We start from the raw sequence: 25170 nt of genomic DNA on the forward strand, positions 1-25170 counted from the left end.
AATAATGTGTAACAATCGGCAGTGCTTAGTTTAGTCAACTGGACAAAAATGTCACGTCGGTGGTTTAAGGTATTTATTATTTTTCCTCAAAAGCGATTCGATTGACAGCGTTGATTTTTACTTCAAAATGAACTAGGCTAACAAATACTGAACGTCATGAATTGTCATCCATCTCTTACAAGAATAAGAAGAGGGAGAAAGTTTAAATTTTTCTATAGGACAAAAATGTCCCATCGGCGGTTCTAGTTGTACAGTATTGTATTGACTCCGTTTGATGCAATGTAAAATGATGTAAGAGAGAAAGTAAGTGGTGGTGTCCGTTGAGAAAATGTTATAGCATTCCATGGATAAAGAAGAATTGTTGAAAAACACTACTGCAGAAGTTGGTGTCGAAATATTTGCGAAGATACCGGAATGCTATACGTGTCGTAGACATAAATGACTGGCTGCAAGATGATAATGAAACTGGCCACGATAGCATTTCTAATGAAGAAATTATCGCCGTTGGTAGTCTGAAGATACTGACGATAGCGATGTTGGGCTAGTTGATGAAATTGTCGCTACATGTGAAGAAATTGCGACACACCCAGATACAACAAAACAATTGTGACGTTAAAATACCTGTTCGCCCCTAGGTCGAACTTTCCTGTGTGACAAAATACTGTCAGATTTGAATCGCTAATGACTACGAGAGTAATAATGTGTAAATAATGGCTGAGCCCGTAGCGGACAGATCATGTCTGACAACAGTTTTTGTCGCTCAGTGTTTGTTTTATCTGTGAGGTTATCGTACCAGCGTAGTCGCTTGCGCGTGATTGTTACAATAAGCTTTGTGCAAAGTCATAAATTGGTTTAGCGTGGAAAAGCATTTAGATTAATACCTTGCCTTGGGAAGAGCTTGCGAAGCACTACTAGCACCCGAAGCGAGACGATAAAAATATTCACCGGAATACAAATAAAAATTGGTGTTAAATTGAAAATAACAGACTAATAAAAGATGTCTCACCTGACTCGTAAATATGCTCGGAATTATAGTAAACTCAAGTCAGAGGAAAGCTCGTGTCCAAAAGAATCCACAAACCCAGAAAAGTCCAATCCCGAGCGAATGGGAGAGCTATGGCAGCGTCGAAAAGGAAATGAAAAAAAAGAAAAAAAAAGAAACATACTGCGCGATAGACACATCAACACATGATCTACCCGTTGTGGGCTCAATCGTTGTTTACGCACGATTAGTCTCATAGGTATTAGCGATGCAAATCTGATGGTATTGTGTCACACAAGAGAGTTCGACCGACGAGCGAATAGACGTTTTCACTCCAAAAACGGCGCAAAGCGATAACATAACTGGCCCATCGCATATACAAAGGCCAGCGGCAGTCAAAACTTGATATATCTATACTGTAACCGTTACGCTACTGTGTAACGATTGCATTAGAGTTTCATAAATAAATCACATATTAATACGAAACACTTACTATGAGTATCCCGCCAGTTTCACTAACAATCAACGGCGCGAACACAGATTTTTTTTATTTTTTATTTAAAACGCCAGACTGAAATAATTTCAGCCCGTACTATTGCTGGTTAACAGACATACGATTCTTGCTGAAACTAAACTACGAAATTAACCAGTTATTTCAGTGTATATAACTATTTTTTCAGCGTACGATCAATAGTTATATTAAAATAACTTATAATTTTTGTGTGTGTGTGTGTGGGGGGGGGGGGGGGGTCTTTCTTCTGGTAGCGCTACCTTTTCCTCGTACCCTTTTCCATTCGCGAATGGTTCGTGGGAAAAATTACTGTCGATAAACCTCCGTAACTACTCTAATTTCTTTGATTTCCTCGTCGTGCGCATTTCGTGAGATGTATATGAAAATGTGGTATGCAGCCGGACTTGACTTTGAAAGTACACTCTCGGAATTACAGTTGCACATCTTTCCGTGATAGCCTCTCTTGTAGCGAGTGTCATTGGAGATTTTTGTGCATCTCTGTCGCTTACTAAACGATCCCTTGACGAAACGTGGTGCTCTACGTGGATCCCCCCCCCCCCCCCCGCGCTCTCTCTCTCTCTCTCTCTCTCTCTCTCTCTCTCTCTCTCTCTCTCTCTCTCTCTCTCTCTCTTGTTCATCTCAAAAATCGGTCGATCAAGTTTTCTGTAAGGCATATCATTCGTAGCTGTGTTACGTTTCGTATCTGCTTTTCCTTCAATTAGTTTTATTTAGTCAGTCCACCTCATATCGCCCAGGACGATTACTACTATCCAATTACTATCCTCTGCAGATCTTCCGACATTCGCTACAGTCTTCAGGCGTTTCAAGCCTGCTATAGACAGCAGCAGCGTCTGCAAAAGCCACATAAATCTTCCGACGTTATCCGCTATAACTCTTCAGACACAAAAAACGAAAAAAGAAAAAAAACAGTGATGCACCATGAAGGAATTATACGAATAGGACGGAAATCAGTAGATTTGGTGCACATAAATAGAGAAACAAATGATTATAATTTCAGAAAAAAGGATCATTTTTTAAAGAGAAAGTGCTTCACAAATTGAGCAAGTCAGTAATACGTTGGTCCACCTCTGGCCCTTATGAAAGCATTTATTCGGTTTGGCATTGACTGACAGAGTTGTTCGAAGTCCTCCTGAGGGATGTCGTGCCAAATTCTGTCCAACTGGCGCGTTAGACCGTCAAAATCCTGAGCTTGTTATAGGGCCCCACCCATAATGCTACAAACATTTTCAGTCGGGGAGAGATCCGGCCACATGTCTGGCCAAGGTAGGGTTTGGCACGTACGAAGCCAAGCAATGAAAACTCTAACCGTTTGCGGGCTGGCGATATCTTGCTGAAATGTAAGCCCAGGGTAGCTTGCCATGAAGGGCAACAAAACGGGCCGTAGAATATCGCCGACGTACCGCTGTGCTGTAAGGGTACCGAGGATGATAACCTAAGGGGTTCTCCTATGAAAATAAGTGGCACCCCAGACTACCACTCCTGGTTGTTGGGCTGTATGGCGAGCAACAGTCAAGTGGGTTCCAAGATGCTACTCCAGGCAGGTGTAAAAATGAATGTGCGCAACGGAAAATGCTGGACGCGAAAATGAAGATTTTGCCCTGTGTGACTACCCCCTGAAGCAGATCTTAGGATCTCTTAGTGGTTATATTATTTCCTTCTTCTTGCTCTTTAACATATAAATTACAACATAAACATAAATAAATGATTAAAGGAACTAGTAACTACTAAATGATAAATTTTGTTTCTGCTTATACATTTATTATAGATTAAAACCCCTTTATATATTACGAAAGTTTATATATTAATGTCTAGTGGACATAAAGAGATACAAATGAATTTTGTACCTAATATTATTGATCGATTGCCCAAATCTGCCCCTTTTTATGGCTAAGCGATCTAATATAAATAATGCGAGATGACTGACATCATCTGCGAACCAAACAATAGAAGACACTTACTTTCAAAGATGATCTGCAGTGGAGTGCAACTACAGTGGAAATAAAATTTACGTGATCACAGCTATTTAACTTTATAGCCCTAATGAGCCGAAGCAATTAGCAATATCACCGCATGTACTGAATCTGGTGCGTCGGAGTGATGGTTCTCGTACATGTCTGCGACGACCTAAGAATTCCAGCCACAAAATATAAAAAAAGACCTCATTCAAACACTAGGACGGCAGAAGACAGTCCTGTGCCTAGTATAAGCTAATACTGACTTCTCCTCTCTGTGTTCTACAGATGAGAAACGCGAACTCCCAGTCACAAGGACGGAGTTCGGATAACGTCTCAACGTGCGTATAGGCAGAAGAACTGCTCTCAATCACTGAACGCTGCGTACTCAACGATGACTCCCTACCCAGAGTTTGCAACAGTACAGTGCCTAACCGTTCTAACTATAAAATCTCCAGAGAGCAAAGACAGCAAGTCCATCTGTAGCAACAAAGCTGATACTGAGCGACCGTCAGACACGGGCGCTCAAAACGGAAGACCTCTTTCTCTCGACCGCTAAGCTCGGCTCTCCTACCTCGTAACTGCAGAAGGCGAATCATATTCTCGAAACTACGGAATATTCTCCCTCTCTACAGATCCTTCCGAACGCCGACCAAACATATTAGGTCTTTTGTCGTCTAGCGCGGTAAGTTTGCGAGGAATTACCTATACTCATACTATGGTACACTTCTCAGAGTAAAAATCCTGGGAAAAACCCAGCCTGCGTAATTTCCGAGGTAACGCTTCGTCGTTTTCTCTCTGTGGCGTCCAAGACTTTCAGATTCTCCGAAGTATTATCCGGTTATACTTCCGGCCTCGCTACAGAACCGGCCGGACATCGCTGTATTGTGCTTCAGCGCTCAGGTGTCCCTACCGTCCGTCCTGTGTTAAGAAAACCAACACACCGGTGCGGGCTTTTCCACCTAGGGCCTGAGTTACACCTGCCATTTCGTTTAAACTGGCGGTCCAACCTCTGCTAGTATAGGCAATCGTTCATTACGCTGTTTTAATAATAAAGACAATCCATCACCTTTCATGCAATAAGCATTAACAACTATTTACAAGGCGTACGTGTCAGTGCCACTCTTCTTTAAATATTCATATATGCGATGTACAACCTATTAAATGATACCTAATTCCGGTTTTAAATCATGGAAAAGTGTGTGGATGAGTGCTTGTAAGGTGCGAAATCATAGCCACCTTACAAGATACCCAACCGCTGTCTGGAGCGTCTCCAGACACAACCTTTGCCTGGAATCTCACTGACAGGAGTAAAAGTGTCTTCAGCGATGAGGCACGCTTCGAAGTGGGCCCGATGAGCAGCGAAGACGTAAAGTAGTATGCGGTCATCTCGAGGAAAATTCTAAAGAAATTTTGCTGGTTTGAAGAGAGATCAGTTACTATCGATGGTGCTGCAGTAGCTGCCGAACTCTGCGTAGGGGTAGGCAACGTGTTTTAGGAAATGGAAGCAGCCCATGAGGATAAGGAAAATTCCTCGGCTTTGTCCAACGGCTCATTCAGAAATAACAGGGATTTCAGATCTCTTTTACGTCTGTCACAAAGTTTCGTGTAATCAGGGAGCATAGCCTAAAAAAAAAAAAAAAAAAAAATAAGAAAAATAAAAAAAATTCAGTCAGCATCATCAGCTTATGAGTCTCTGCGTCTTCTCGTTTCAGTAACTGTTTTCATTTCCAGCTCCAGCTTTTATCGGCTGCATATCCGCATTTCGCATACTAGGGAACAATAGCCTCACGCGTGACGCATCGTGGCCAACCTCTTCGCGGAGGACCTCCTATATGTATTATATATTTTCGTGGGAATGAAAAGAGGTATGGCTATCATTCCACCATTTAAACAATCTTTATATGTTACGTGTACTTCGTACACAGCAATGTATGCCATAAAATTTCAACAAGTGTAAACTTGTCAGCAACTACATTTTTCGCTGCAAACTTTTCAAAATGTGCGAGGTGCTTAACTTTTACATCGAGGTATCACAACAACTATGGGCAGTAACGGAAAGAAAAGTATTTGAAACTACTTGGCAGACTAAAACTGTGTGCCGGACAGCGATTCGAATTTGGGACCTGTGGCCTTCGCAGGCAAGTGCTCTAGCAACTGAGCTACCCAAGAACAACTCACGACCCGCCCTCACAGCGTTATTTCCGCTAGTATCTCGTCTCCTACCTTCCAAACTTCACAGAAGTTCTCCTGCAAAAGTTGCTGGACTAGCACTCCAGGAAGAAATGAGTCCGGAAAGTTGCACAGAAGAACTTCCGTTAAGTTTGGAAGGTAGGAGAAGAGGTACTGGCGGAAGTAAAGCTGTCGTGCTTGGGTAGCTCAGTTGGTAAGGCACTTGCCTGCGGAAGGCAAAGGTCCAGAGTTCGAGTCTAGGTCAAGCACACAGTTTTAATCTGCAAGGAAGTTGATATCAACTCGCACTTCACTGCAGACTGAAAAATTCGTTGAGAAAACTATTTCTCAAGCTGTGATACCAGACTACACTACGGGCCATTAAAATTGCTACACCAAGAAGAAACGCAGATGATAAACGAGTATTCATTGCATTAATATATTATACTAGAACTGACATGTGATTACATTTTCACACAATTTGGGTCCATAAATCCTGAGAAATCAGTACCCAGAACAACCACCTCTGGCCCTAATAACGGCCTTGATACGCCTGGGCATTGAGCGAAACAGAGCTTGGATGGCGTGTACAGGTACAGCTGCCCATGCAGCTCCAACACGATACCACAGTTCATCAAGAGTAGTGACTGGCGTATTGTGACGAGCCAGTTGCTCGACCACCATTGACCAGACGTTTTCAATTGGTGAGAGATCTGGAGAATGTGCTGGCCAGGGCACCAGTCGAACATTTTCTGTATCCAGAAAGGCCAGTACAGGACCTGCAACATGCGGTCGTGCATTATCCTGCTGAAATGTAGGGTTTCGCAGGGATCGAATGAAGGGTAGAGCCACGGGTCGTAACACATCTGAAATGTAACGTCCACTGTTCAAAGTGCCGTCAATGCGAACAAGAGGTGACCGAGACGTGTAACCAATGGCACCCCATACCATCACGCCGGGTGATACGCCAGTATGGCGATGACGAATACACGCTTTCAGTGTGCGTTCACCGTGATGTCGCCAAACACGGATGCGACCATCATGATGCTGTAAACAGAACCTGGATTCATCCGAAAAAATGACGCTTTGCCATTCGTGCACCCAGGTTCGTCGTTGAGTACACCATCGCAGGTGCTCCTGCGTGTGATGCAGCGTCAAGGGTAACAGCAGCCATGGTCTCCGAGCTGATAGTCCATGCTGCTGCAAACGTCGTCGAACTGTTCGTGCAGATGGTTGTTGTCTTTCAAACGTCCCCATCTGTTGACTCAGTGATCGAGACGTGGCTGCACGATCCGTTACAGCCATGCGGATAAGATGCCTGTCATCTCGACTGCTAGTGATACGAGGCCGTTGGGATCAAGCACGGCGTTCCGTATTACCCTCCTGAACCCACCGATTCCATATTCTGCTAACAGTCATTGGATCTTGACCAACGTGAGTAGCAATATCTCGATACGATATACCGCATTTGCGATAGGCTATAATCCGACCTTTATTAAAGTCGGAAACGTGATGGTACGCATTTCTCCTCCTTACACGACGCATCACAACAACGTTTCACCAAGCAACGCCGGTCAACTGCTGCTTGTGTATGAGAAATCGGTTGGAAACTTTCGTCATGTCAGCACATTGTAGGTGTCGCCACCGGCGCCAACCTAGTGTGAATGCTCAGAAAAGCTAATCATTTGCATATCACAGCATTTTCTTCCTGTCGGTTAAATTTCACGTATGTAGAGCGTCATTTTCGTGGTGTAGCAATTTTAATGGCCAGTAGTGTATAATACGTGAAAAAAATCAATATTTCTTACTGGATTTTTTCTCAAAATCAAATGAGAGAGACGTAACAGTAGAGAACGTCCCCTCATCGCAAAACAGTGGTTTTTATATATATATATATATATATATATATATATACTGTTTTTTTTTTTTTTGGTGCGAAAAGAACACGTTTTACTGAGAAGCAAAGGACAGAGGTGAATGTAGCTTTGTTTCATCTACATAAAACAATTTTTCTAAGCACATCGGATGACACGAAATTTCGCTGCCCGTGTATCGTAAGATACAAATAGTGTGGAGCCATCAGCACTCCGTGTTGCGCCGGGCGATACGACAGAGATAGGGATCAGTGTGAACCAAAGACGCCACTTCCACTGTTTTCATGCTCTCTGTTGATGCCGGTTGCTTCCGTGTCGTATAGCGATTCACATTGCGTATCTTATAGTATATCGTTTCGCCTCAGTGTGATCCATGCCTTCATTGCTCCAGCGACCTACGACAGACTGCTGCTAGAAGGGGATGGGGCTCTTCCGCATAATCTTTGTAGAATCTCACAGGTATCTCATCCTGTCCAGATGCTTTTCCACTGTTTAGCGATTTTAGCTGATTTTCTATTCTGCGATCGCTTACCTCAATGACTCCCATTTCGGTGTTCGTACGATAATCGAGAGACGGAACAGTATTACATTCTTTGATGTTATCCATACTGGATGAGAGGTCGTGGTTGTGAATGTCAATGCTAAAAAATATATCGGCCCAACCACTTGTTTCATCAGAATAATAAAAAGTAAAAGAACCTGTTAAAACTCGCTAAAATGGAACATGCACGAGGAACAATAAAATTGATAGTAAAATTGAAACATCGTGACTACTTCCCTAGTTGCAGCCGTGTCTTCCAAGGTGCATCTCCACATAGTCCTGAAAATATAAAAAACTCTAAAATGGTATCGCCTATGGTGTTCAACATCTAACCACATGGCTCCCTCCTCTCTTGTCGTAAACTGCCCGTGCGTCTTCGTTGATACCACACACCATGTAGCCAAACACGACACTGAAACGCGAGTGAGCTCACGCGCAAGTAAACAAGGAAGTCACAGAGATGTCTATACAAACAGATAACGTATACATGTTCCAAGGACCTCATGAAATGATGGTATCCTGCCAATTGTTAATAACGTAGTTACAAAAAGAAACCAGTGAAATGTTTGAAAAAGTTATTTGTATCACCAGTTAGCTGTTCATTCAGTGTGTTCTGATTATCCACGCTATGTATCGTAATTTCCAGCTGTTCTAATAGATCCAGCTTTTTGCCTTTGTCCTGTCTACGTAAAATAACGAGATCCTGATCTATTCCCAACATGGGGTGTCCCGTTTCCCAAATATGCGTGGCTGCAGCTGACCTTTCGAAATTATTAAGCCGGAAAGCATCGCTATGTTCTTTGTAACGTACTTTAAAGGACCTACCAGTTTGGCCTACGTAGCTTGCCTTGCACGTATTACACTGAATTTTGTAGACCCCAGCTCTCTCATATTTATAGCTTTCCTGCTGTAAACTATTCCTTAGTTTAAACCGCAGCGTATTATTGGTCTGAAAAACGGTATCAACTTTAAAAGGTTTGAAAATGTTAGCCATTTTTTTCGAAATATCACCGAAGTACGGTATTGTGATCCTCGTAATATTATTTGCGGTATTCTTCCTTGCATTCGCGCGCTGTTTCTGTCGTATTAATTTATTGACAACGTTTTGGTGATATCCGTTAGCTCTGGCTAGTTGTTTCACGATGTTCAGCTCAGTCATTCTGTCTTCTTCATTCATAGGGACTCCAAAGGCTCTATCTATCAAAGATCTAAAAGGAGAAATGTCTGTGTTATCGTGGTGCGAAAGGCGAGTATTTCGTAGCAGGGCAGGTAGGTTTTGAGCGTGTGGCGTGTGAGATGGGCCCTGGGAGCTCGCACGGCCGCTTTGCCCCACTTCCGGACGGTCACGCGGCTGGCGGAAGGCTGCTTATTGGATTTTTGCCTGGGCCCCGCCGCTGTCATGAGCAGCCAGCGCCCGATTAAAAGGGGGCGTCGCCTACCGCCGCTTGCCGAGGCGCAGCTCCTACGTTGATTAGATACCGGCCTTTTTACTTGCGACGGTAATTTCCGGTACCCAGTGGTATACACTTTCTTCCTATTGAACATAGAGTTTGGTACATAGAGCAGCCACAGCTAAGAAAATACGTTGTTAATATTTAAGAATCTTCAAATCATTTTTTTACTACGGTCCTTATTGAAACGTCCCCTTAGAAAAATTAATGAATTACTGTGCTGGTAAACCACTTACGTTATTTGATTTTCAAGCAGCTGAGCAAAACTGAACGTACTACGACATTTCTCTCTTTACTTATTCTGATCATCACTAAACTGACACACAATATTTTTAGAGCAACGCAATCTGACTTTCAATAATCCCTACAAAAGAATGTCCCTGAGCAACAAAAACCTATTCCTTTCATGAATAACTTAGCTCACAAGAATCTTCGTTACTCGAACTACTGCAATACAGCGAGCGCCAATACTGCCAGCTAAATAAAGGATTCTAACTACAGAAGGCACTAACAACTGATAGGCATAGTTAGCAAATGAAAGATTTTGATAGAGAACAAACAATGTATTTACCTTAATAGTGTTCAAAAGTCATATATATACATCAGTTCATGACATCCAGTCTTACAAATTTACTCTCTCTAATGGACACACGTCGAGATCGTCCGCTCTCAAAACTCCGCCATCTCACTCCCCACATCCACCACTGCTGGCGGCTCACCTCCAACTGCGCAATGCTACGAGCTGTTCACATCCAACTGACCAACACTACAATAGCGAATATTCCAACAATGCCAACCAGCCACAGACTGCACACAGCACAGCCAGTGATTTTCATACAGAGCGCTACGTGGCGTTACCAATATAAAAACCTAAACAGCCTACTTACATTATGAATTGGTGGAATTCACAATGAATGAGGTTCTTAAGCCGCTTTAGCTGGCATGTACTCCCTTATTGAGAACACTATCGGTTTCGCACCGTCGCACGTGCATCCTTACGTAATGCACTGTTAACTAAAATGCAATTTTTTTCGAGTAGGATTTTATAAAAACGGAAAATTCTTTATAAAAAATCTTGAAAATATTTGTCAAACGTGCGTTAACTGAAAAACTGAAAAAAATGTTTTTTTAAACCCGTTAGTAACATGATTAGCCCTCAGACAATCAGGAAACAACTATGTCCCATAGTTCAGTTGTGAACGCGAAGAACCATCAGCTGCATAATCTGTATAATGAAATGACGGCAATGGAAATTTGTGCCGGACCGGAACTCGAATCCGGATTTTCTACTTACCGCAAGCGGTCGCCTTGTCATTAGGCTATCCGAGGACGCTCCAGGACCAGATCCAAACTTCCACATGTCGGCAACCATCTGTCTACAAATTGTACTCGTATATTCATTGTATATATTCTTGTACACGGGAGACACTTTAAGTTCCGGTCCAGCACAAATTTTCACTTTCGCCATTCCATTGAAAAATGGAAATGAGCGTTTGGCGTCATTGGCCGGGAGGCCCATTACGGGGCAGGTCCGGCCGCCTTGGCGCAGATTTTATTACGTTCCACGCCACATTGGGTGACCTGCGCGCCGGATGGGGATGAAATGATGATGAAGACAACACAACACCCAGTCCGTGAGCGGAGAAAATCCCCGACCCAGCAGGGAATCGAATCCGGGCCCCTTAGGACGATAATCTGTCACGCTGACCATTCAGCTATCCGGGCGGACATACCATTATACAGATGGCGGTTCTTCATATTCGCAGCTGCGAATACATTACATGTATTTCATAACGGTTGTAGCCGCCGCAGTGCCTGTTCCTTTAGACATGCATCGGACATGCATGTATGTCCGAAGGAACATTGTGTCGTACTTATGAACAACACAGGTAGTGTAATATCGTTCAAATGGCTCTAAGCACTATGGGACTTAACATCTGAGGTCATCAGTCCCCTAGACTTAGAACTATTTAAACCTGACTAACCTAAGCACATCACACACATCCATGCCCGAGGCAGGATTCGAACCTGCGACCGTAGCACCAGCGCGGTTCCGGACTGAAGCGCCAAGAACTCCTCGGCCACAACGGCCGGCTGTAATACAGTATTATAGGCTGTTGTCAGTATTAAAATTGCATTAAGCGCCGGTGGGTGAATGTCGAACTGATAGTACCTAGTGTAAAAAATAATTACAGACATTAAAATTTATGACTAACGTATTTAAAAAAACCTTTTTACGATGTTCGCGGTATGTAACGTCTGCGGGTTCTACGAAAGTAAACTCTAGTAACTTACCAAAAATACTCATCATTAAACAAATGTGAAAACGGCAACTACACTCCTGGAAATTGAAATAAGAACACCGTGAATTCATTGTCCCAGGAATGGGAAACTTTATCGACACATTCCTGAGGTCAGATACATCACATGATCACACTGACAGAACCACAGGCACATAGACACAGGCAACAGAGCATGCACAATGTCGGCACTAGTACAGTGTATATCCACCTTTCGCAGCAATGCAGGCTGCTATTCTCCCATGAAGACGATCGAAGAGATGCTGGATGTAGTCCTGTGGAACGGCTTGCCATGCCATTTCCACCTGGCGCCTCAGTTGGACCAGCGTTCGTGCTGGACGTGCAGACCGCGTGAGACGACGCTTCATCCAGTCCCAAACATGCTCAATGGGGGACAGATCCGGAGATCTTGCTGGCCAGGGTAGTTGACTTACACCTTCTAGAGCACGTTGGGTGGCACGGGGTACATGCGGACGTGCATTGTCCTGTTGGAACAGCAAGTTCCCTTGCCGGTCTAGGAATGGTAGAACGATGGGTTCGATGACGGTTTGGATGTACCGTGCACTATTCAGTGTCCCCTCGACGATCACCAGTGGTGTACGGCCAGTGTAGGAGATCGCTCCCCACACCATGATGCCGGGTGTTGGCCCTGTGTGCCTCGGTCGTATGCAGTCCTGATTGTGGTGCTCACCTGCACGGCGCCAAACACGCATACGACCATCATTGGCACCAAGGCAGAAGCGACTCTCATCGCTGAAGACGACACGTCTCCATTCGTCCCTCCATTCACGCCTGTCGCGACACCACTGGAGGCGGGCTGCACGATGTTGGGGCGTCAGCGGAAGACGGCCTAACGGTGTGCGGGACCGTAGCCCAGCTTCATGGAGACGGTTGCGAATGGTCCTCGCCGATACCCCAGGAGCAACAGTGTCCCTAATTTGCTGGAAAGTGGCGGTGCGGTCCCCTACGGCACTGCGTAGGATCCTACGGTCTTGGCGTGCATCCGTGCGTCGCTGCGGTCCGGTCCCAGGTCGACGGGCACGTGCACCTTCCGCCGACCACTGGTGACAACATCGATGTACTGTGGAGACCTCACGCCCAATGTGTTGAGCAATTCGGCGGTACGTCCACCCGGCCTCCCGCATGCCCACTATACGCCCTCGCTCAAAGTCCGTCAACTGCACATACGGTTCACGTTCACGCTGTCGCGGCATGCTACCAGTGTTAAAGACTGCGATGGAGCTCCGTATGCCACGGCAAACTGGCTGACACTGACGGCGGCGGTGCACAAATGCTGCGCAGCTAGCGCCATTCGACGGCCAACACCGCGGTTCCTGGTGTGTCCGCTGTGCCGTGCGTGTGATCATTGCTTGTACAGCCCTCTCGCAGTGTCCGGAGCAAGTATGGTGGGTCTGACACACCGGTGTCAATGTGTTCTTTTTTCCATTTCCAGGAGTATATATATATATATATATATATATATATATATATATATATATATATATATATATATATGAGGTTCGAAGATTATCGAATATAAAATTCTTGTTGAAGTTAGTTGATAGTTACAAAGTCGATGCGTTTGCATCCAGACTCACTCCATAATGTCACACGGTGGCATTTGCCAGCTGGACAAAATATTAATCACCCTCTTAAAAGAGAACAGTGGTGCCTTGGGGCGCCGTAAGTCTGTAAGGGAGAAGTCAATCAACCTTTCATATAATTTTGTGGTTTTATCAAGTTTTGCAACTGTCGTTTCTCTACCAGTGTTTTCTCGTATTGCCTCTATGCCAGGGAGGAATATCATGCTGGGAACCGAAATTGCGAGTGCTTTATTTTATTTTTATTGCGTCATGTATCTATAACCACCTTTCCTAAACATGGATGACTGCTGGATTGAATGAATGTGGGTGTAATTGCGAATACATGCAACTTGGTGAATACAGGTTGACTTTCTAGGTTCAGCTTTGCAGCAGAGGCCTGAGAACGGCAGTTGAGTTTAATTTACAAAGTCGGCTTGAGGCTGCACTCGGGCGAGAAGGTACCTGCGCGGGCTCTGTTAACGGGCGGCCTCGCAATCGGTTCCTCCAGTCACAAGCGCTACGGACGCGTTTGTTCAATTACTTTAGACGTAGAACCGGCGGAAAGACGTTCTCGCTCCTGTCTCGTGATTGGAGGTGACTGTCTCTCCTGTCTTGTGATTGGAGATAGGGCCGGGTACCACTGAAAAATTCGTCTTATTGATTGATCAGTCCCCCCCCCCCCCCCCCTCCTCCCAGGTTTTTTCAGTCTCTGGGCACGGAGGCAAGGTAGATTGGTTTTTGAACAGGGTTAGTCATTCGCAGAAGAGTCGCTGAGTTAGTGTGTGGTGAGTATGGTACACCCCTTCTGTGCAAACTTAGGCGGTGATTTTGGATGGGAGTTAGTTCAGATTTCTGTAATTTTAAAGTATAGTGGTGTTTTCACGAGTGATTATTTTACTAGTGGCATTTAACTTTATTCGGATGGGGCCTAACTTGTTCCTCATTCGGTCACGATTCACGTCATGAATCGTGATATAGATTGAGCGTAGTCTTTCTTTCCACTGCGAGTCACAAGCCAGTTTTGACGACTCAACGTCTGCTAGAAAAGGGTTAACGTTAATTACGGTTCAGCGTACCTTCCCTCCTCCTCTGATCACTAATCTCATGTACCCTGTAAGAGGAAGTTACGAGGAAGTATCACTAATCTCATGTACCGTGTAAGAGGAAGTTACAAGGAAGTATTTAGTAAATCCAGCCCCTGATCGGTCGATCTGAAGTCCGATAGTTACCTTTCCGTTCTTGTTTTCTTTGTGGTAAAACCTACGGCTAAATTCAATTAATATTTCTTGGACTTCAGACGACTTGGTATTCAGGGGAAGCTAGAGTATGTTAAGCATTACTTTGTTCAATAGGAAGCCCGCGGATACGAAATTTCCATATTATATGGTGTAAGGAGGTCGCACCGAAGAACCAATTACCAGTATTCAAACGTTTCGGTTAGTCAGCAATCAGTGGGCGTCTTTTACATGATGTAGAAGTGATACCAGGCAGTCAGGTGAACCGTTGGCGTATGTCACGGCAGTAAGTGTGTACGTTGCTATCTGGAATCAGCACAGTAAAGTGGGTGAATGCTTGGGCGTGACAGAATGCCGAAAGGAACTCGCTTGAGAACCCCAGTACAACATGTTTAATGGATGTAAAGCAGAATACGATACAAACTGTCAAAAAAATGTTCAAATGTGTGTGAAATCTTATGGTACTTAACTGCTAAGGTCATCAGTCCCTAAGCTTACACATTACTTAACCTAAATTATCCTAAGGACAAACACACACACACCCATGCCCGAGGGAGGACTCGAACCTCCGCCGGGACCAGTCCATGACTGCAGCGCCTCAGACCGCTCGGCTAATCCCGCGCGTCTACAAACTGTCAACTGTGACCATTGGCACTGTAAAAAAGGTAACTATTAAGCATCATTGCGTAGCCAGTTGGCGACTCTGACGAAATGACGAGTCTTTACACTGTCAAAATATCGGGATGCTGCGGGTATTGGGGATTTTGGGCGCGAAGTTCTTCTTATAAACGCGCTGAAACACAATAAAAACTTGGAAACTGTCGAATCACAGTGGAAAAAACGTAGAGTTACGCTACAAGTAAATCCGCCACTACTAAAAACGTTCACCGTCCAGTCACATTAATGTGACCAACGCCTACGTGCAAAGTCAAATTGCAATAACGATTCGCAGACGGCAGATGTCAACACTAGCAGTGGAAGGTATATAAAACGTGTTGGAGGGACACGGAAAACAGTCCAGTCTTCGTAATTCGGAAACGGAGCGATTTACCTGATGTCCAAAAAGGCATCATCAATTGGCCTTCTGACTAGGGGTGGAAGCCTTTCCGAAACTGCTAAGTCTGTAAACTGTCGCGTGCCGCTGTATTTCTTGTATACCATGCATGGAAAAAATGGCGCTATCCAAAACCGGCGCCGAGGCGACTGTGATACAACACGGACCATAAACGACAGCGGTGAACGACGGCTGAGGAAATGTGTGCTGGCGAATTGACGTGCAACTGTCGAACAACTAATCGCCCAGATGAACCAAAAGGCTACGAACAGTGTCTCCTGAGCGAACACTGTTGCGTATAAGCCTCCCCAGCAGACCCCTGTTTCATGAAATGATGCTGACTGCTGTTCATTAGAGACGAAGACTCGAATTTGCAACCCAATACCGCAACTGGACGTCCATTTGAGTGGCTGCAAGCGGTCTTTTCACTTGAGTCACGTTTCATGCTCAGTCGGCACGAAAAGTCGGAAATCGAACAACCTGCAACAATCGTCGTAAGGGTTCAGGTCAAAGGAGGGAGCGTTGTGGTTTGGGGTGAGTCGTCATTCTGGAACGACTATGAATCAACAGACGCATGCTTTTACCCTTTGGGATCATGTCCACCCCTTACATGCAGTTTGTTTCCTCGTGACGATGGCATGTACCAGCGAGACAATACGTGTTAGACAGCTCGCCTTATACCTGAGTGGTTCGAAGAGCACCAGGATACATTTACTGTACTCCACTGGCCAACAACTCCCCGTATTTTAAACCCATTCAAGAATCTGTGGGACCTCCTCGATCGGACTGTTTGCGCCATTGATCGTCAACCGAGAAACCTAGCAGCTAGCCACTGTACTGCAGTCAGCATGACTCCGCATCCTTGTTGGTACCTTCCAGCATCTCATTGACTCTCTTCCTTCACATCTTGCAATGATCTGCACTGCTAAAGGTGGTTCTTCAGGCTTTTGGCAGGTGGCAACATTAATGTGAATGGACAGTGCATAAACTCCGTGACGAAACCAGAGGACCGCGTGATACCAATCTGTCACCGTGTCAGACATACGGCGGCATTCATGTGCGATATGGAAGGGCAGTGGTAAGCACACCGCTCTCCCGGCCGTTTTAGGTTTTCCAGACGTTGGTACGATTATTTCTCATTCCAGTAGCACCTCAGTTGACATCAAGAGGATGAGTGGACCCCATTCTAGTCCTCTCCCCAACCAAAAGTCGCTGCCTAGATCGGTAATTGAACCGCGGTCCTCCGTATAGCAGTCAGACGCGCTGACCATTCGCCTACTGAGACGGACAATCTTTCACTACAACTTTTATTAAAAATGGAAATGCCGTGTGGCTACAGCTTCCCGTCGGGTAGACCGTTCGCCTGGTGCAAGTCTTTCGAGTTGACGCCACTTCGGCGACTTGCGTGTGGATGGGGATGAAATGATGATGATGATAAGGACAACACAACACCCAGTCTCTGAGCGGAGAAAATCTCCGACTCAGCCGGAAATCACACCCGGGCCGTTAGGTATGACATTCCGTCGCGCTGACCACTCAGCTACCAGGGGTGGAAAGTCATTAAAAAGAAGATGTTTTTGTGACACTTTTATATGTTTCGCCAACGCTCAACCAAATTAAGCTCACCGCACAAAATACTAATCACCACCTTAAAAGAGCACAATGGATGCTGCATATGGTGTCGGAAAGGTACCAAAAAAAAATGGTGCAAATGGCTCTGAACACTATGGGACTTAACATCAGAGGTCATCAGTCCCCTAGAACTGCTTAAACCTAACTAACCTAACGACATCATACACATCCATGCCCGAGGCAGGATTCGAACCTGCTACCGTAGCAGTGGAGCGGTTCCGGACTTAAGCGCCTAGAACCGCTCGGTCACCACGGCCGGCAGAAAAGGAACCAGTCGGTGAGATGACCTTCCATCACTGGGCAGTGTATGAGCCAGTCGTTTGTCTGGAACCAATGCAGTAAAGATGGGGCAATGTGAAGATGTAACAGAATGGAAGAGAGAAGCTCGCTTGTTCTGACGTGCACATGACCACACCGTGAACGAAGTTGCACTATTTGTTTGTACAGCTACGTGGACTCTTCAGCGTGTATACAAACAGTGGTGTAACACCTGCAGCCATGTAACACAGCGTAAGAACCGCCAACTGGCATTGACTGGAAACGGCTGTGAAGCATTGTCAATGACAATCGATTTCAAACTCCAAAGGAATTGCTCCTGTCAGTGAATGCAAGTCCATCTCAACAAGTGTCCGAGCAAGCATTACGAATGGAACAGCATGCGTTGGGCATTTGGAGACGGGCGCGTAGCAAAAGGCTATTGCACACAGCAGCACATACATGCTGCATGCCTTCAGTGGGCCAAACAACACACAAACTCTACTGTCACTAACTGGAAGCGTGCATAGTGGTGCGCCAAGTCGCGATTTTGTCTCTTTTCAAATGATGTCATGGTCGAGAGCACCGACGGTCCAATGAGACGTTTAACCCGAAGCGTTTGGAGGTCGAAGATCAGGCTGGAAGTGGTTCCGTGATTTTTTGCGTACCATTAGTTGGGCCCCCTCATTCAGGATACGGTGATTATGAATAAGGATATTTATTTCAACGTTATCGGTGACCAAGTGTTGCCCTTTCTTCTACATAGGGGTGATGAATACGCTGAGAACACTCCTTTCTTTCAAGATCACTCAATCTCAGTCCCACATAAAATATTTGAAACAATGGGTGAAACATAGTAATAAATAGTTTTGAGGAATGTAATCCTCCGTGAGTAGCTGCTGGTGGATATGGCATACCTAAAAAAACTTGGAAACTCTCTTCCTCGTCGAACTGAAGCAGATACGAAGGCTACAGGCTATGTTAGGCGGTATTAGCGTCATAACTTCTGGGGGTAACTAATAATTTATGGGTGTGATCATTTTGCTGAAATCATCAAACCAAGTGAAGGTTTTCCAGATTTAAAAGTGTATAACACTAATTATTTGGCCTGCGAATCCAAGTACGTCTTGCCGAAGCCGTTAAAGAAACTAAGCATACTAGTTACCCACACGTATTAATATATTCCGGTTTAGTGTGCGGTGATCGATTAAATTTCGTGGAGAAACCAACGTTTCGTCTCCACTTGCACAGGATATTTTCAAGAGAGGTTGTAGCAACTATGAAGGCCCGATTAGCACTCTGGCCCGCTGGTAACGTACGTGAAATTTCGTTTCTGTGCGCTTCCACGCAGAGTAATGATGACACATATTTTCAAGCCTTTGAGCGCAATCGGCCGTTGTCCGTAGCTATCGTCTGATATTGCAATCGCTCCACGGTGGGAGTCTAGTACACATCGTTCTGAGCGACATAAAGAGACATTGTTCGCCAAGAACTATAGTAGAAGTACAGGGTAGTTAGAACTGAACTTCGCTACTTAAGAGGCCCTACATGAAAAACGATTTCTCGTAGGACGATGAAACTTTGTGGAAACATTTGTAAGAGCACGCGGAAGACAAATAACGAATAAACCACAGAAACATACAAATTTTAATTTCTACATGAAACAGTAACGCATGTTAATTGTGTACCATGTTAACGTACCAGGTTACAAAAGTTGCTCAGTGTGACGACCATCCACGATGGTCTCGAACCGCACTAGAGATGCCGTTTCACAGTTACTGGCTGCACTTTTAGAACGGTGGAGCATGGAATGTTCCGCTGTCGTGACGCAATTGGTGCACTGCTTGAAGATGAAGATGGCGCATTGCTTCCCCAGCGTTCCCAGTCTTGGCACCAGTAGCTTCTTCAAAAATTTGTGGCCCAGTTGGCCATCGGCCTGTCCCAGAAGCAATTTCCAAATAGCTAAATAATTCGAACTTCCAAACTTTGTTCTTAAAACGAAATGGGGAAAGAGGACCTCTCCACGTTTCTTTAATGCGTCGAAACTCTTGAAGAGCAGCTGCACTATTGCTGTTGTTTTGATAAAACAGCTTTACGAGTAAACCCCCGCTCACCTTCTCCAGACCGATGCTGATTGACTGCAACTGTAATGCAGACTGATGGTTGTGTTTCTACCGTACGTCGCCAGACCACTACCGACACCTAACGGCAAGTGATGACAACTCTACTAACAACGCAATTCTGCAGAGCGCGCAGTCTGAAGATCATTCGAATAACGTTGAATACCCATAGGGTATATAATTTTCCCTGTATACTGGCTTAAGTAGCCAAAGTTTAGATATAACCACCCTGTGGTGTCCGGTCTTTCGGGCATGTCCGAAAGAACAGACACCACATATGCACTGAGGCGACAGAAGTCATGGTATAGCGATATGCACATATATAGACGCCGGTAGTATCACGTACACAAGGTATAAAAGGACAGTGCGTTGACGGAGCAGTGGTTTGTACTCAGTTTACTCATGTGAAAAGGTTTGCGACGTGATTATGACCGCACGACGGGAATTAACAGACTCTAAACTCGGAATTGAAGTTGCACCTAGACGCATGGGACATTCCATTTCGAGTGGCGAAATGTGGCGTTAATGGGCTATGGCAGCAGACGACCGACGCGAGTGCCTTTGCTAACATCATGCCATCGCCTGCACTGCCTCTTCTCGGATCGTGACCATATCTGTTGCAGCCTAATCAACTGCAAAACTGACGCCTGGTCAGATGCGTCCGGATTTCAGTTGGTAAGAGCTGATGGTAGGGTTCAACTGTGGCGCCGACCCCAGTAACCCATGGGCCCAAGTTGACAAGAAGGCACTGTGCAATGTGGTGGTGGCTCCATAAAGGTGTGGGCTTTGTTTACATTGAATGGACTAGGTCTTCTGGTACAACTGAACCAATCATTGACTGGAAATGGTTATGTTTGGCTACACTGAGACCAGTTGCAGCCATTCATGGACTTCATGAGAGTGTGCAGTGTCACTGGGTGACAACCGTTGGCGACTGGTTTGAAGAATATTCTGGACAATTCGAACGAATGATATAGCCAGCCAGATCGGCCGACTTGAATCACATGGGACATAATCGATAGGTCAGTGCGTGCATAAAATTCCTCACCGGCAACAGTTTCGCAATTATGGACGGCAATAGAGGTAGCAAGACTAAGTATTTCTACAGGGAACTTCAACGACATTTTTAGTCCATGCTACGCCGAGTTGCTGCGATACACCAGGCAAAAGAAGGTCTGACACAATATTAGGAGGTATCCCATGACTTTTGACAACTCAGAGGGTAATTAAGGTGAGGTCGACCAGTAATGAATTCAGTGCAAATGCACTCCAGGCACGAACTCTTACGAGAATCGGCGAAACGGCGAGTAACGAGGAGGATAATAGGCAAGGGCCACTACATTAGTAGTGTGTGGATAACTTGAGAATTTGGATCTGACGGGAGGCGTGCGAGGGTAATCCGTGCAGTTGCGATCCACTGTGTCTGGATGGCGCAGGGGTCAAAGCTTCTGTGCTTAGCAAGCAGAAGACCCGGGCTCGAATCCCGGTCAGACACAAATTTTCAAGTTTCCCCGTTGATCTGAATCAATGCCCACTGGCAGCTTAAGTCTTTAATTCCTTTGTGTATTGTAGTACTGATGATTTCTTACATTTATATTGGATAACTCGTAATACTAAACTAAGGGGCGAATTTTACAAGATATAAAACCACCTCCTCTCTTCGGCATCTGTGTAACGTTCGGTTTCATGTGTAACAGTGCCAATTCTTTAAGAACTAATCGAAAAAAGAATTGTATCGAAAACTTAACCAAGAGGAAGAAAAAGTATATTTGTTTTGTAAACGGTAAATAATAATGTAAGATACAAATTTGTTCGGTTTTGAATTCTTTTGTTCTTATACCTTTTTTATTCACAACTGAAGACTTTTCTTTAACCGATGAAAATTAATAAGGCTTCGAATATTTTTTTTATCTGTCATTCACGAATAACGAATAATAGTTTTTATCTGTATTCGTTATTAGAATACATTTTACGCAACCGTGGTTGAAATGCATCGAACTCGTCATAAAGAACGAAGAAACAATGGTCCATGTTCATGAAATTTCCGTAAATAGTGAAAATTTTAAAGCAGAGAGCAATCAGTGGTAAGATTAGCTGTTCAATTGGCGTGACTGCAAGAAAGAAGACGTAACAATAGATCAGCACGACCGAAACACTAGAAACGTTTTGATAATTAAGTTTTCATGTAGAAGGGAACCACACTGACACCTTTTGGATTGTATTTCAGATCCTTCTAGGTGTCTTCATTGTGGATGCCGGGACCGTGATTTCAACTCATCTCGTCCATGACATGCCTAGTTTTTGCTGTTGCTTCACTTAAAAGTTATCGTTCGCCATAATATACAGAACCATCGTGGAAGTGTGTACCATAATGTTGTCTGATCGCATCTACTTCGAAAGCTGGTCAGTTTCGTCAGTGTGACTCTTATTCCCCATCCGGTAGTAGTTATTGGGCAATATGCCAGGCTTTTGATGCGTTCTTCAATCGCGGTTCCACGCCGTAATGACTATCGGAAATCGTTCATATTGCCAGAGCTCCTGAATACCGCCTTGATACAGCCTACCCGTTCAAACCGCTTTGAATACATTTATTAAATGTTGATAACAATATGGTTCAAATGGCTATGAGCATTATGGGACTTAACTTCTGAGGTCATCAATCCCCTAGAAGTTAGAACTACTTAAACCTAACTAACCTAACGACATCACACATATCCATGCCCGAGGCAAGATTCGAGCCTGCGCCTAGAACAGCTCAGCCCGGCCGGCTTGATAACAATACGTGTGACTCAGAGGATCAGTTCCAGAGTACGAATCCAAAAGTTAGGGGTTCGATCGCCAGTCGGTCATAGGTCGTTTCTGTCACTAATGGCTTCTTGAAATTATTTCTGTTTCCGCCCTTCTGATTATCAGTAGTTCTTCTCTCCAAATATTTGAACTGTGCAACTTCTTCAAAATAGCGCGATTAAGTTTTCATTTTCATTTCTTCTTTGTCTTATACTCTAATCATCTTACTTTTCTTTATGTTGATTTTTATTCAGTACGCGTCCACTCCTCTTCGAAGTCTGACTAGCGTTCTTCGAAGATCTATTCTTTCATCTCCAGGCAATCTGTGAAAGGGGGGCGGGGCAGAGTAGAACATCTACACTATGTGGTCAAGAGTATCCCGACACCTGGCTGAAAATGACTTACAAGTTCGTGGCGCCCTCCATCGGTAGTGCTGGAATTCAATATGGTGTTGGCCCACCCTTAGCCGTGATGACAGCTTCCACTCTCGTAGGCATACGTTCAATCAGGTGCTGGAAGGTTTCTTGAGGAATGGCAGCCCATTCTTCACGGAGTGCTTCACTGAGGACAGGTATCGATGTCGTTCGATGAGGCGTGGCACGAAGTCGGCGTTCCAAAACATACCAAAGGTGTTCTATAGCATTCAGGTCAGGTTTCTGTGCCGACCAGTCCATTACAGGGATGTTATTGTCGTGTAACCACTCCGCCACAGGTGGTTCATTATGAAGAGGTTTTCGATAGTGTTGAAGGATGCAATAGCCATCCCCGAATTCCTCTTCAACAGTGGGATGCAAGAAGGTGCTTAAAACATCAGTGTAGACCTGTGCTGTGATAGTGTCACGTAAAACAACGAGGAGTGTAAGCCCCCTCCACGAAAAACACGACCACACTGTAACACCACCGCCTCCGAATTTTACTGTTAACGCTACACGCGCTGGCAGACGAAGTTGACCGGGCATTCGCCATAATCACACCCTCGGATCGCCACATTGTGTACCTTGGTTCGGCACTCCACACAACGTTTTTCCACTGTTCAAACGTCCAATGTTTACGCTCCTTACACCAAGCGAGGCGTCGTTTCGCATTTACTGGCGTGATATGTGGGTTATGAGCAGCAGCTTGACTATGAAAGCAAAGTTTTCTCGCCTCCCGCCTAGCTGTCATAGTACATGCAGTGGATCCTTATGTAGTTTGGAATTCCTGTGTGATGGTCTGGATAGATGTCTGCCTATTACACATTACGACTCTTTTCAACTGTCGGCGTTCAATGTCAGTCAACAGACGAGGTCGGGCTGTACACTTTTGTGTTGTACATGTCCATTCACTTTTCCACTTCACCATCAAATCGGAAACAATGGATTCAGGGATGTTTAGAAGTGTAGAAATCTCGCGTACAGACGAATGACACAAGTGACACCCAGTCACGTGACCACGTTCGAAGCCCGTGAGTTTAGCGGAGCGCCCTATTCTGATCTCTCACGATGTCTAATGACTACTGAGGTCGTTGATATGGAGTACGTGGCAGCAGGTGGCAGCACAATGTACCTAATACGAACAAGTATGTTTTTGGGGGTGTCCGGATAGTTTTGATCACATAGTGTATACTTCGAGAAAAGAAGCAATTAAGGATTTTTAATAACTAGAGAAGGTGCAGTAGATGGAGAGAAAAATGTAGGAAGAAGGAGAACTAAAATTCTGGATGAAGATAATAGAGAAAAAGACCAGGCTGAGAAACAGTTGGTCTGGAACAGGATCAAATGGAGGCAGCAATAGTGCCAGTAAACTGCCATTAAGCTGAATATTTGATGATCATGATGATCATGATGATCATGATGATGATGATGATGATAATGATACCGCTCCTTGCTCAGCTGTTTGAAAATCAACATATGTACATATGTAACGTCCCCTTAGAAAAAATTAATGAATTACTGTGCTGATAAACATCTTATGTTATTTGATTTTCAAACAGCTGAGCAAAACTGAACGTACTCTGACATTCACTAAAGTGACACACAATATTTTTAGCGCAACGCAATCTGACTTTCAGTAATCCCTACAAAAGAATAGCCCTGACTAACAATAACCTATACCTTTCATGAATTCTTATCTCACAAAAATCTTCGTTACTCGAACTACTCGAATACAGCGAGCGCCAATACTGCCAGCAAAATAAAAGATTCTAACTACTGAAGGCACTAACTACTGATAGGCATAGTTAGCAAATGAAAGATTTTAATAGAGAACAAACAATGTATTTACCTTAATAGTGTTCAAAAGTCATAATATATATATCAGTTCATGACATCCAGTCTTACAAATTTACTGTCTCTGTCCAGATCATCCGCTCTCAAAACTCCGCCATCTCACTCCCCACATCCACCACTGCTGGCGGCTCACCTCCAACTGCGCAACGTTACGCGCTGTTAACATCCAGCTGCCCAACACTACAATAGCAAACAACAATGTAAACCAGCCACAGACTGCACACAGCACAGCCAGTGATTTTCATACAGAGCGCTACGTGGCGTTACCAATAAAAAAACCTAAACTGCCTACTTACACTATTAGTGTCTCAACCCCTAATTTAATCCTATCAGTATCACCTGCCTTAATTCGACTACATTCCATTACCCTTACATTACATTATCCTTTTGTTGACGTGTATCTTATAATCCATTTTCAATACGTTCTCCATTC

The 25170-nt window shown here is 44.6% G+C and overlaps 1 protein-coding gene across 3 annotated transcripts in view; it reads left to right on the forward strand.

The window, feature by feature from the left end:
• Positions 1-25170, forward strand: part of LOC126470446 (1-acyl-sn-glycerol-3-phosphate acyltransferase alpha-like) — a 790262-nt gene that overhangs the window by 471006 nt on the left and 294086 nt on the right. The gene's annotated exons all lie outside the window — the stretch shown is intronic.

Source organism: Schistocerca serialis, chromosome 3 (genome assembly GCF_023864345.2).
Source record: "Schistocerca serialis cubense isolate TAMUIC-IGC-003099 chromosome 3, iqSchSeri2.2, whole genome shotgun sequence".
NCBI classification, from domain to species: Eukaryota; Metazoa; Arthropoda; class Insecta; order Orthoptera; family Acrididae; genus Schistocerca; species Schistocerca serialis.